Genomic DNA, 15,379 nt, shown 5'->3' on the forward strand with positions numbered 1-15,379 from the left:
TAGAAATAGATTGGTTTAAGTTTCATCATTTTATTAGTTCTTGGTGGTGCATTAAAGGATTGTCATTAAGATATACTCTAATGGATTAAATATGTGCATGTGGTTCAACATTATGATGCAATATTGGCAACAAAGATCAAGCCATGTAATAACAAGAAAAAATAAATTTATAGTATCAATGTCGGATGTAAAGGACTTAAAGGAAACAATTAATAGCCATATATTTTCAAATATTTACATGGGCTTATTAACTCTTTAGAGAGAATCTATAACCTATAGTTTACAATACAATAAGGTGAATATCTAGTTATTTTAAATACAAGGAGGTCAAGATCTGGTAGTACATGGAAACTTGAAGATGATACTATTTTTTTTGTATTAGCAGTTAATACTTCATCAGATTTACTTAAGGTGTCAATTTGTTGTGAATGGGTGGTTTTTTTTAGGAGTGTATTCCATGTCTATAATATTTGTAGTATCATCTAGTGTTGGTGACTCTGAAGTTGCATATGGATATGAAAAAGACTGAGACACTTGTGGAGAGACTGTACATGTAGGAATGTGCTTATTTGAACCTACACCAGAATTATTGACCAAGGTATCAGAAATTATTTGCTTCTTGGAAATATACCATAGTGATATCCTCGTATTTAGATTTTGGTAAAGGTTGTTGAAAATTTATTTCAAGGATGCAAGCCTTCCTTCCCTTCCATTTATCCAGGAGTGTATAGTAGGCCTGAAAAACAGTTGTGAGACTTGATTTGGTAACATCTATCTATTGCAGCTTTAACCATAACCCTAATATTTTCAGATGCATGAGATGGACCTTGAAAGTAAATAAACCAATTCTATTTCTATAATATTGACTTTGATTAAATATGAGTGAGAGTACAATACTTATAAGTTGAATAGATGTTGCCTTGAAACAACATTGACCACTTGTATTGGATTGATTGGTGTCCTCATGGAATATAGTGATCCTATAGGAAGGTACAAGAATATTCTATTAGAGTGTGTTAGAAAAAACTATATATACATTCCTTGCTTCTCTATAGTTATCCAATCACTACATACTAACTAACTCTTGAAATTAACTTAAAAAAAAAAAAAAACATTGAAGTCGGGCATGAACAAAAATGTCTGATAGTCAAAAGACAAAGCACATCAAAACAAGTAAATATATAATTGAAAACCAGATTATTTCAGTGCAAATTTAGGGGATTCACAATATATATTCATAAAACATACATGGGATATGGATTTATGAATCCTGGATTCACAATATATATTCAATGTATAGATTCATAAAGATGGAACTTGAGGACCCTAAAAACCTTACTATATCGTCCATGAGTAAAATTCCTAAATCTTTTTACCTTGAATTATTTTGGGATTTCCTTACATTGTGATAATGACAATCATGCATCTCTTGGGTAACCTACTTTTTGTGGGTTGGCACTACAATTCTTGGGGATACCTCTCAAAATACTTTCCTTTATCTCTTCATCATATTGAAATAAATTGAGGAGAACACATTAGTGGAATCTTATGTGGTATGCTAGCTCATACCTGCTTCATGCAAACAATTTAGGGCCTACATACTATGCACCGAAGTCATTCAAACTCTATTATCTTTATTTAGGAAAGCATTAATCAATATTTTCATATAAGGTTCTAGCCAAAAGAAACATCATAAAGAATGGATAGGCTTGTTGATAGTGTCTAAACAAGTGAAGAGAACAAACACTACACAAATCCATATATGATAGAATCTTTATCATATGAAAGGATATAGAGAAATACATTCTTTCCAAGTAACCATTATCATTACCCACCCTTTCAATATTTGCATTCATAAATCTGGAACCTGACAACAAAAACTCATGATTATCATTTGTAATCATTTCTTTGTTCTTAGAAGCCAAATCTCTATTAGGCACATGCATATTTTCATCTGATTCACTATGTTCTATTTGGAATCCGTTATACTTCGATTTCTCTCGCTCTATCAATGCTCTCCCCACTACACTCTTAGTAATTTATTGCTTACCATTTCTTATTGTGGCAACACAAAAACATTAGGGATTTGAATTTAGAACAAGTATTGTTCCATTCAACATAATTAATTACAATTTTGTGTTGGCAAGGCACTACTTATTTCAAATTATAATATGTCATACTTACTATTAATAAAATTTACCCTAGATCTAGTGGTTTCTTAATAACTATGTTTAAAATCCTTTGCAAAAATATAGTGTGTAGTACATAATACATAGTGCAATCCTTAATATTATTAAAATATAAGACCTTACACTGCATATAATAACATAGTACGTAGCTATAGCCAAGATCTGTGTAGAAACTTACATAATTCTCTCCAAAAGATTACCTGATCAACTCGTCAATTCTAGAAGTGAGTGTATTGTCCAGTGGGAACATATTCTCAACAAGAGGGTCACACACTATGATCCCCACATTAGAAACACATTAAATAAACTTCTCCTGAATGCATATGTCCAAAAGTTAGAACCAAAATTTTTACAAAAAATATTTTAAATATGATAGCATAGATACATTGAATAAATTATGTTCATTTCTCAAAAGCATCCAACCATATAAATTTATGTAGTATTTTCCTTTAGTATTAGTGTATGCTACATGTATTGAGTTGCATGTAAGAAGGGTAAGATCATAAGGAGTCCTAATCCTCAACTAGTCAAGTCTAAAACTCCAGTAATCTCCATTTTTGAGTTGGGTACTATGTTGGAGGATATGAAGATTGATATTATTCATTCCCTGACATTGTAAATGGACACAATGCAATGAAAGATGAAAAGAGAGGAAGAAAATCTACTCAACCAATCGAGAGAGGAAGATGGAAGACCTTTAGCCATTTTCTTCCCCATATGTAAGAAGAAGCATTAGAAAAATTAATTTCCTTTGGACACTCTTTCAATATGTGGAATATGTGCTTATCAGAATGTAACTGATAAATGCCTCCTTTAAAGAAGTTTTGAGGGGTGAAGGCCCAAAGGATCCCATGGAAACCTTGTTCTATATGAACAAAATAAGCGCATTACCCTCCATACCCTTCCAATAGTATGAAAACCAATCATATTCTTCCCCTTTTAGAAATCAATTCCATCAATCTGAATGGATTCCTATTGGATAAGCCCAATTTCCAAACTAGCTCTCTTTTCAATGGAAAATTCCTCAATTATAGCAACGTCAGGGCACTTCATTTCAGTTTCACCACACAACTCAATTCTCTAGTTCATTTCCATCAAGTTGGAGACATCAACTTTTGTATTTTTTTTAATGCTTCCTCCTATTATGCCTCCTCAAAACCCTATCCAATAGCCACCAAGAGCACCACCAATGCCAGATCAACCTACACCAAATCCAAATAATAAATAGGCCCAACCTGTCTACAATAGTGAACCCTCTGATTTTAAGACCTACTCCCTAAATTCTCTTTATATCAATGATATGCACCTTCATTCAGGGAAGACAACCCAAAATCCTCCACCTCTAGTAATCATTGAACACTATGAAAGTCATGTGAAACAAGATATATCTAAACATCAAAAGGAGGAAGATATTGAGAAAAAGAAATATGCAACAAAGTTAGTATCTCATGTTCCACCATTTCCATAGAGGTTGGAAAGAAAGCATCTTGATAAAATCACAAACACTCTTTTATATTAGATAAAAAATATTTTTGTAAGGAGACCTCTTCTTCAAGAAATCAAGGAGATACCAATCTACAACAAATTGATCAAGGAAACTTATATGAAAGGGAAGGGCCAGGGAGGAATAAAAGAGATCCTCTTACCATCAATTTCGTAAGATAACTTGTTGATGTCATGCTTGGAAAAGTCGTAAATCCAAAATACGCTAACCCTAGAAGCCCTATTGTGAGTGTACATATTAATGAGGCCTATATTCCAAAAACACTAATATATCTTGGAGCAATCATTAATCCAATGCATAATATACCATGTTGAAACTAAATATCCATCTAACATGCTACCACTGCATTGTAATTAGATACCATTGTATCACCTTGTGCTACTCTTGTAGTGGATGGGTTTCAATGTTTTCTTTTCAAAGTGGAAAAAATTTCATGTTTTACATTGCAAACAATGTACTTAGAGCTCACAAATTCCATTAAAAATACTAACAAGGTTTGTAAATTTCTCTCTTATGACTTTGGTTAGAGTTAGGTTGGTTCACATGAATACAAAATTTTGTTTTTTTTTTTGTAAACAATTCACAAATGATGATGATTTTGGTAAGGTCTAGGTTGGTTCAAATCCCTCTTTATCTGTTATTTATTAGCTCTACTTTAGCAAAAACAAGGCTCTATTATCTTGAGAGTGAGCCTATCTGAGGTGTCTTGAGGGGAAGGTGTTAAGACTGAGTTTTAATATTATACATTAAGGATTTGTGAGGTTTGAGTTGATGTCGAGAGAAAGAAGTGTGTTTGTATGGCAATGTCAGTTCTTACAAACAATGATGTGTTGGAATTATGGCTCTAGTGTTGGATTTGATTAAAAACTACGCTAGTGCATACCCTATCTTGATGATTGATGCTTTAATAGATTATATGAATTGATGTGCATAGTACATGTGTGATATACTTGATCAGAGAAGGATATTATGGTTGATCGAAGATGTCCTATCAGTATGTCTCTTGTTTATCAATGGAATTGATGTAGGTCTTAGATGGAGGATACTTCGTCATGATTATAAAGGTATTGCAGTTGTTCTATTCATTACAAAAGTGACATGATGATTAAATATGGGATGGACAATACTCTTATTAAATACTCTTGCACAATACTCTTAGGAAAGAAGTGCACAAATGCAGCATGAACAATGTGATAAATTTTGACTTCGATAGTTAATGCATAAAAATTGGTTTAGGTTGGGAATGCGGCATGGTAAGGAGTTCACTTATGGATGGATAGATAGTTTGGGTACACATATAATGTGTCTAATCAAGATGGGGACTCAAGAACACACATTGTGTGATAGATTGAAACACAGTTCATGGATACGCACATCATATGACACACCTGGATGAGGATTTCTAATGCACATCATGTAATAGGTGAAGATGGCTTCATGGCATTCATTTTCCACTTTATCAACCTATAACATATGTGTTTTTGGGATACTATAGAATAAGCCTAATTTCAGTAGACATTGATAAACAACTCCTAAATGCCTTTCACTAAATGTCCCTTCTCAATACATCATTCTAATAAGATAATTGTTATTTTAATATATTAAAATAAAAATATGTTTACATAATCATGCATATAGCATATGTTCCATAATAACTTCCAATGTACATATGATTGATAAAAAGTTACATGGCATCCGCTTGGGGTAGCTCAATTGGCAATGGGCGTGGAAATGAATTCTCACCGAACCAGAAGCCTTGGGTTCAAATCTTGTGATACCCCCTGATTAGGGAGAGAAGTTGGACATGATGAAGATGTAGTCCTACCAAGCTTATTAAAAAAAAAAAGTTACAGGGCACGTATGCCCCTCAAATAAGCCGCATAGGGAAACACTAGATATAGACCAAACAACGAGTAGCCACTCATCCATCAAGAAAACCAGACATGTAAGCCTACATAAAGGAACCCTTAGAAAAGGGTGCATCTATCAAATTCCCAAACAATGGGAAACCACTTATCAATCTAGCAAACTAGGCACGTAGGCCTACATAAAAGAACCCTTAGAAAAGGGTGCATCTCTCAAATTCCAAATACAAGCATCAAACCATTACAAAACAAGTCAAAACACTGACATATAACCATGAAGAAAATTGCACAAGGACACCAATAGAGCTGCCATGGAATAACCTAAAGGAGATCTGATAGGAACTAAAATGATCGTGAAGCCCCAATCATGTGCATCCCAATGCAAGCCAACAACCCACACTAGAAGATAAGCATAGAAAAAGGACGGTAGTGCCCATGGCAGCATGACATCCTTCACACCAGTGAACCCCATCACTGATTGTCTCCATCATATTGTGCCCCAGCACCAGATAACCAATATGATAACCCATCAATGAGAAAATTTTGTCAATGATGGTGTCAAAAGGCACAAATGCATTTTCTAGTGCCCCCTTGTTATGTATAGTTGTCACCAAAGAAGAGGAGTCTAATATGCTCTTCCTTAATGAACAACACCTGTCATTTTCCTCGCTAGCCTCCAAAACGAGCCTCATAACCTTTGGCATCTTCACCATTACAAAACCTACAACTGAATCCACCTCATATGACCACATTGCATTGGATAACGCCTCCTCATGCCACCATTCTAATAAGCTATCAAAGCCTAGAAACCGTTGACCCTCGCTAGAAAACCCTCACAAAGTCCTCTCCATTCACATCTAATTTGAAATGTTGTAAAAATGTATTGTTAGCATATAATCTTCTCCCTCATATCGTTGTTTGAAATTGTAACATTCTTTCAAGTGGTGAGATAAACAACCATCAGTGTGTTCATGATTTAGATTACGCTTTTCCTTTTATTACTAAATAGTCATTATTACTCCATGCCTATTTTAGTAGATATCCCTTAGGTTTACCAAATATTCATTTAAGTACCTCCAAAACCTATAACCCTCTACCCAAAATCCCTACCTCTAGTATATATAATATATTGGCTCTATTTTTCACAATTTCAAAATACCCTTCATGATTGAACATGATAATTAATAAAGTGAATCCCCTATGGCTTACGACTGTGCTCATGCAACAAGAAAATAAATAGAAAGACTTTAGATTGGAAATGTTGACACCTAATCTTTGCGAATATGAAAAATATGTAAATATTATAAATAGAAAAAATGAAGGAAGTTAGAAGACGAAGAGACATTGGGAGATGAAACCCAATGGTCTCACTCTCCTTGTATATATTCATATTCTATCCTAATGAAAAAAAAAAAAATTGATTCAGAGTTACAAACTAGGTCTAACATGGTATCAGAGAAATGAGTCCCACTTCAGCTCTTTGCTCCTGTAATGCCTATTCACTACCATATTCCCTACAATTATTTTCTGCCATATTTTGTCCCTCTACTCTATATGGAAAGGTTGAGATCAGAAAAGCATCAGATAAATCACTTGTCATGATTGGGATAGAAGAAGAAACACTTATGAAGCTGCAAGCAACCTCTGCTCGTGCACATAAAATTTCATATAATTATCATTATGATGAAGGTACACTTCCATCAAGTCTTTTATGGCATGCTAGATTCGGACATCTGAACTATGACAACCTTCATTTGTTGAAGAAAAACGGTGTCCCTGGTTTGCCAACTATTCTTAGGAAACCTAAACAATGTGATGCTTGTATCTTGGGAAAGTACAACAAACAATAGTTTCATGATTCTCATTTTAGAGCACATAAAAAGATTGAACTCATTCATTCTGATTTGTGTGGCCCTATGCCTGTTCCTTCTGCAAATGGAAATAAATATATGATGACATTTATTGATGACTACACCAGAATGTGTTGGGTTTATTTATTTAAGAACAAATCTGAGGCATTTGAAATACATAAGAACTTTCATGCATGGATTGAAAATTATGCACAATCTGATATTGGCTCTATTTGTACTGATAGTGGAAAAGAATATAATTCAAATGAATTTTAAAACTATCTTCATCGACAAGGGATCAAACATCAAACAATTATGCCCTATAATCCCCAACAGAACGGAGTAGCCGAATGAAAGAACAAGACAATCTTAAATATGGTACATTCAATGATGTTTTTCAAGAATGTTAACCTGATGTTCTGGGTTGATGCGCTTCTATGTGTTGTGTATATATTTTGGCTTGATGAGCCTTGACCCAAGTTCATCATTAAGCAGCTAAGAAAATCCCTACACTACTGGCCCTTTCGACATCAACCCATGCAGCGCAGACTGAAGTCTCACCTGAAGCAGTATGGGGGGATGTGGGAACCAAATTTCGGCAACCTGAGATGGTCGTGATGTCAATCTTAGATCCTAAACCCTATCTTTGCATAGATCGATAAGCCCATAAGGCTTATCGTTGTTCCTTCTTCTCCGACCTTCAGAACCTTCACGAAGGTATACGATTGACCTTCGCATAGCCCTTACCAGTGATCCAGGCACTTACGCACCTCTGTAACTATGTACAGTTACAATTTCCCGAATTACCTTAAGTGTTCGCTAATTTTACCATGCAATTAAGGTTATCTTCGCATAAAGCTATATTCTTACTTGTGTTCAATTAACAGATAGAAACAAATATATTCGTGCATCAAATTAGCATTATAATGTAAACCTAGAACTTAACATAACATAATTAGATGTAATAATCAGAGACAAAATACACAGCAATTTCAGAATAATTCTCTTTATTGATGATTCAAGTTCCTAGTACAGACCCTATCCACCCTGCACACACAGCTGCAGGGGTCCGCGCACTCAACTGCGGACTTCTACCCCAGACCTATGTGCACTCAGCTGCAGAGCCTCTACCTACGCTAAGGCTCTCACTCTTAGCTCCCTTATGACCCAAGCACCCTCACCCCCCCCCCTCCCCAACATGAAGCTCCAGCGATTAATCAAGACAACACTTTGAGTGATGTGATTGACATAATTGGGAGGCTAAATCTTGATCCAGCATCATCTCAATCAACTGAGTAGTCTAGTCCATCTCATAAATGTCCTCCAAGATGGCTGACAAAGACACTTGAAAGTGTTTGTCCTGATGAGGTTGGAAAGACAAGAACACGAAGCTCAACCAAACATAATGGAGATGATGTAGATGATTATGATTCACCTATTGATATGGATGTTTCTTATCATTGTGAACTAATTTTATCTACAAATTTTGAACCAAAATCCTTAAAATAAGTTGCTTCTCATGATGAATGGAAAAAAGTGATGCTGAAAGAATATGATGCTTTGATAAAGAATTGCACCTAGAAGCTAGTTGATCCTCCATTGGGAACTAAACCAATCAACTACAGATGGTTCTTTAAGAACATGTATAAAGTAGATGGCTCACTTGACAAGCATAAATTAAATCTTGTGGAAAAAGGCTGTGCACAGAAAGAGGGGGTCGATTATGGGGATACTTTTTCCCCCACAACAATATGGACTACCATCTAGACACTGTTTGCCTTGGAAGCTCAGAACTATTGGAAAGTCCATCAAATGGATGTAAAGCCTGATTTATTGAATGGATATGTGAAAGAAAATGTTTTTATGTCCCAACTAGAAGGATTTGTTGTGAAGGTTCAGGAACACGAAGTATGCAATATTGTAAAATCCTTATATGGCCTCAAGCAAGCACTATGAGCCTGGTACGAGAAGTTGAATGAGCATCTTCTGACACTCAGTTTCAAGTGTCATGATCTTGGTGATGCAACTTTGTTTGTTAAGAAAGTTGGAAAAATAGTTGTGTATCTTGTGGTGTATGTAGATGATCTTTTTATGATGGGGAACAATGAGAACTACATTGCATCCATAAAGAAAGAACTAAGGAAATGTTTTGAAATCACATGTTTGGGCTATGTTCACTACTATCTTGGTATTAAAGTAACCCAACATCTAAATTTTATATTCCTCTCTTAGAAGAAGTACATTGGAGATTCGTTGAACAAGTTTGGCTTGGCTGAGTGAAATCATTTAACTACTCCAATGGAACATAATTTAATGCTCACATCCATTGAAGGAAAATAATTTGAGGATGCAAAAGAATATAGACAACTCATAGGAAGTCCCAACTACATGACTACTACGAGACACTACTTTTCATTTGACGTTGGAATCTTCTTCTTGTTTATGCAAAATCCTTGTGAGGGTCATTGGTATGCTGTAAAAAGAATTATAATGTAATTGAAGGCAACTCAAGGCTTTGGACTCAAGTATACACAGGTGGGTGACCTTAGCTTGATTGGATACTCTGATTCAGACTTTGATGGAGATAAATAAACTATATTATATATTTCAGGTTATGTTATGAGTCTTGGATCAGGAGTTGTCTCCTGGAGGTCACACATACAGTCAGTTCCAACAAATTCCACAATTAAGGAAGAATATGTGGCAACAACTAAAGCAACAAAGGAAATTGGGTGGCTCAAGAAAATTCTAGAAGATTTTCAGGAGAAACAAGTACATTCAACTCCTCTTTTCATTGACAACACTTATGTAATAAATGTTAGGTCCCTATAATACTAGTGGTTACCCCATTACTATTGTAGTTGTATCCCTTATTAATATTGTTGTGCCCCTATTGTCCCCATATTGTTATTACTGTGCCCCATAGAATCCCTCTATTGTTATTTTTGTGCCTTTATATTATTATTGTTAGGTTGGCTGCTTTTATATTGTGACTCCTTAGACTCCTATATATAGAAAGGAGGTTTTGTCATTTGAATCATCAAAGAATCATTCATTTGTGTAATGTAAAGGAGGTTTTCCCCTCGAAGAGGCTGAATTCTAAGGCATTGATCTATCTTTTCTATCTTTTTGTGAGCTTGTTTCATAACATTTGGTATAATAGATTTGGATTCTAGGGTTTTGCTGCTCCAAATAGGTCATCGTGTCATTTTCGATATAACTTTTTTTCTGCAACATTTTAGAAGTGAAAAAAAACCATTTGAGACAAAATCACACTAAACCTTGGGTCCAAATTTCAGAGCTTTTCGTGCTATATTTGTGGAGATATGAGTTGAGGAAGTTGGTCTTTTCGCAAACTCCTGAATTACATTCCAAATAGGTGACTTGGGGAAAATCATCATAACCTTCTCTCTGAGCATCGGATTGAAATTTCATAAGAAGGTACAGAAAGAGGACAGACTGTAGTTTCTTGTATATATTTTTAAGAGCCAAAGGTCAAAACAGGGATGCGTGGCACGTCGTACAAGTTTGCTCTACTGAACTAGTCTATAATCAGGTCACTATGGGAGATTTGGCATAACTCTTCCTTGGAGAATCCAATTTGGATTAGACTGATCGCATTGGAAAGAGGACACAGAGAGCTATTGCAGATCACAATTTCAGAACTAGATGATCTGAAATTACAGAGATACACCAGAGGCAATATCGAGCTCCTACAAAGTGAAAAAAGGTGTGTAGATTTTTTTAAATTTTTGCTTAAGCTCGGTTTGAAAAATTATTTTGAATGAATTCAAAGGGCATAGTATAGAATTATTATCAGTAACTGATGCCTCGAGGAAAGACAATGCAAACACCTAATAAGCAATCGAAAATCTCTAGCATGACTCATGAAGAAGAGGAAGAAATGCTACATGATATATCACAATTACAAGACCAAGTGCAACAAATGTCACTCTCACAAAAGCTAACAGAAGCTAACATAAATGGCGTGGAATCTAAGATAAAGGGCGTGGAAGCTAAGATGAATGGTGTGGAAGCTAAGATGGATGATTTGAAGACAGGCATGGAAGATTTGAAGACAGATTTGACAAATTTTCTACAAGAAATACTTACTAATGGTGAAAGGGTAGTAAAGGAAACTCATGATGTGAACAAAAGAAATGTTAATCATGATTTCATAGACTCTAATGTTTGATTGAAGACCCACCACATTCCAAAAATCAATATGAGGAAGTTTGATGGCAAGGATCCCGCAACATGGATATTACAGATGGAGCAATTTTTCGATCTCAATAATGTGCAAAACACACAAAAGGTACGTATTGCAACTTTATATTTGGAACCAAATCAGTTTGTATGGTATCAATGGCTTTGCTCTTGTAAACAACTTATCACTTGGGCAATTTTTACGGAAGAATTGACAGCACATTATGAGGATACAAAAAGCAACACTTTTTTTAGCCAATTGATAAGTCTCAAACAAAAGGGTTCAATAATGGAGCACATTGAGGAGTTCCAAAAATTGAACATAAGTGTAAAAAATATACTAGAGGAGCATAGGATTGATGTGTTCATAGGGACTTTAAAGGATAATATCCAACATGATATTCACCTTTGGGAACTTGATTCTTTAGAGAGGGCATTCAGGTTAGCAAGAAAAATGGAAAGCAAAATTATGGCAACCAGGAAGCATACCACTCAAAACTATAAAGATGGAAGTGTTGTTGCCCCTAGTCTTCCACAACCTATAAGGTTGACACCACAACAATTGGAAGAAAAAAGAGCAAAAAGGCTTTGTTACAGTTGTGATAGTAAATACACTAAAGGTCATAAGTGTGTTGAGAAGAAATTATTCTACATAGATTGTGAAGAGGAAGAAGAAAAGGAGCAAGAAAGGTCAAAATAAGAGGATATACTCCAGGAACAAAGCATAGGTAAAGAAGAAATGAATCCGACCATATCATGTAATGCATTGGCTGGAATTACCACTCCTCAAACCATCAAAATACAAGGACAAATCAAGAAGAAAAAGGAAATAGTGTTGATTGATTCAAGAAGTACCCACTATTTTATTCATTGTAAGATAGCAAAAGAATTGAATTTCTTCCTATATCCAGCACCAGAGTGTCAAGTGATGGTTGCAAATGGAGGAACGATAAATTGCTCTGGAAAGTGCCATAATATCAAGCTATCCATGGGAGAATATGTATTGACTAGCCCAATGCTTTCCATTCCAATGGGAGATGCTGATGTTGTACTAGGAGTCTAATGGCTACAATCCTTGGGTACAATAGCTTTTAATTTTCAAGAACTTTTCATGAAATTTTCTGCAGAAGGAAAGGAAGTTGAATTAAGGGGTATTGCAGGGAAACCGGGAAAGATAAACAATTATGTTCGCTAGATGTTTCCACATCAAAATCATCTATTTCTCCAGATCTCCAACAAGTCTTGGACAATCATTGCAAGGTATTTGAGACTCCCAAAGGTCTCCCACCTATTCATGATCATGATCATGCTATTCATCTGATTCTAGGAAGTGTTCCTCCAAACATTAGGCCGTACAGATATCCCTATGCCCAACAGAGTGAAATTGAACATATGGTTGCAGAAATGTTAGAGGCTGGTATAATTCAACCTAATCAAAGTTCTTTCTCTGCTCCAGTAGTATTGGTGCATAAGAAGGATGGATCATGGCACATGTGTGCAGATTATAGGGAGCTCAACAAGCTCACTATTAAAGATAAGTTTCCCATTCCTGTCATTAATGAATTACTAGATGAATTGCATGGATCAATTTACTTCACCAAGTTGGATCTTCGTTCAGGATATCATCAAATCAGAATGAAGACTGAAGACATTCCGAAAACAACATTTAGAACTCATGAGGGTCATTATGAATTTTTGGTCATGCCTTTTGGCCTTACCAATGCACCCTCTACATTTCAAGGTTTGATGAATTCCATTTTGAATCCTTCCTTAGAAAATTTGTGTTAGTATTTTTCGATGATATACTAATCTACAACAGGTCTTGGAAGGATCATGTTGAACATGTTGACAGGGTGCTACAACTATTGGAAGAGAAACAATTATATGCAAAAATATCCAAATGTTTCTTTGGAGTACAAGAGGTGGAATATCTGGGTCATATTGTATCTCATGAAGGAGTTAAGGTAGAACCTAGCAAAATTAAAGCTATTAAGGAATGGAAAATCCCCACATCCATAAAGCATCTGTGAGGATTTCTCGGGTTGACGGGGTATTATCGCAAGTTTGTTAAGAATTATGGGAGAATAGTAACACCTCTAGCAACATTATTGAAGAAAGATGCATTTTCATGGACTCCGGAAGCAACAAATGCCTTCGAACATCTTAAAGAGGCAATGTGCCAAGCACCAGTCTTAGCTACATCAGACTTCACAAAAACCTTTATTGTGGAATGTAATGCTTCAGGAAATTGAATTAGTGTTGTTTTAATGCAAGATGAAAGACCCATTGCTTTTGAAAGTCGTCCAACCAAGGGAAAGTTTTTACACAAAGCTATTTATGAGAAGGAAATGTTGGCAATACTACCTGCACTTAAGAAATGGCGACCCTACCTAATGGGAAGACACTTCAAGGTAAAAACGGATCATGATAGCCTTAAATAATTTTTAGAACAAAGATTATCCTCTGAAGAGAAACAAAAGTGGGTCACAAAGATGTTGGGTTATGACTTTGAAATCATCTACAAAAAAGGGAAGCAAAATGTGGTGGCAGATGCACTCTCAAGAAAGGATGAGGATGTGGAAGCATTGTTGTGTGCCATTTCTATTACCAAACCAGATTGGATAAATGAAGCAAGGGAGGAATGGAAGAATGATGAAGAAGTGTGGGCACTTATTTGAAAGTTACAACAAGATTCTAGTACATCTGATACATTTAGCTGGCAAAATGATTCGTTCTGGTACAAAGATCGCTTATACCTCTGTAAGAATTCCCAACTCAAACAAAAGATTCTTATGGAATTGCACACTTCTCCCTTAGGAGGGCACTCAGGATTTTTAAAAACTTACCACAGGGTTAAGAAGGAATTTTTTTGGGATGGCCTTAAATCGGATAGTCAAAAGTTTGTGCAGAATGTTTGGTTTGCCAACAAAATAAAGTTGAAACAATTAAGACGTCGGGTCTATTACAACCTTTATCCATTCCAAGCCAACATTGGGAGGAGCTTTCAATGGATTTTATCACAGGTTTACCCAAGTCTGAGGGAAAGAGTGTCATCATGGTGGTAGTCGACAGACTTACCAAGTATGCACACTTTTATGCATTATCACATCCATTTAAAGCCAGTACAATTTCTACTGCATTTATGGAAACAATTTGAAAGCTACATGGAAACCCAAAGATTATTGTAAGTGATAGAGATCCCATTTTCACTAGAAATTTTTGGACAAAATTATTTTCTTGTCTCGGTACTTAGTGAGCTCATATCTCATCTTATCGTCCTCAATCTGATGGGAAAACTGAGATAGTAAACAAATGTTTGGAAGGATATCTTCGTTGCTTTGTATCAGATAAACAAACACAATGGGTCAAATGGTTGCCTCTGGCTGAATGGTGGTATAACACTTCCCTCCATACAGCAACAAAAATGACCCAATTTATGGCACTTTATGGATATTAGCCACCATCCATTACATCATATTTAAGAGAAAATTCTAAGGTTCAAGCAGTGGAACATCACATCGAGCATCAACAACAAGTCCTCCAACTCTTAAATGATAACCTCATGTTGGTGCAGAATAGAATGAAACAACAGGCAAATCAACATCGCAGCAAAAAAGTTTTGATGTAGGTGATTGGGTATTCCTACGGCTACAACCATATAAACAAATGTCCCTCAAGCAAGCTAAGAAGGATAATAAATTATCAGCAAAGTATTATGGTCCATACAAGGTGTTGCAAAAGATTGGTACTATGGCATACAAATTG

Source organism: Pinus tabuliformis, chromosome 3_2 (assembly GCF_031772625.1).
Source record: "Pinus tabuliformis cultivar Carrire ecotype Pingquan chromosome 3_2, CPIR1, whole genome shotgun sequence".
In the NCBI taxonomy this organism is placed as follows: Eukaryota; Viridiplantae; Streptophyta; class Pinopsida; order Pinales; family Pinaceae; genus Pinus; species Pinus tabuliformis.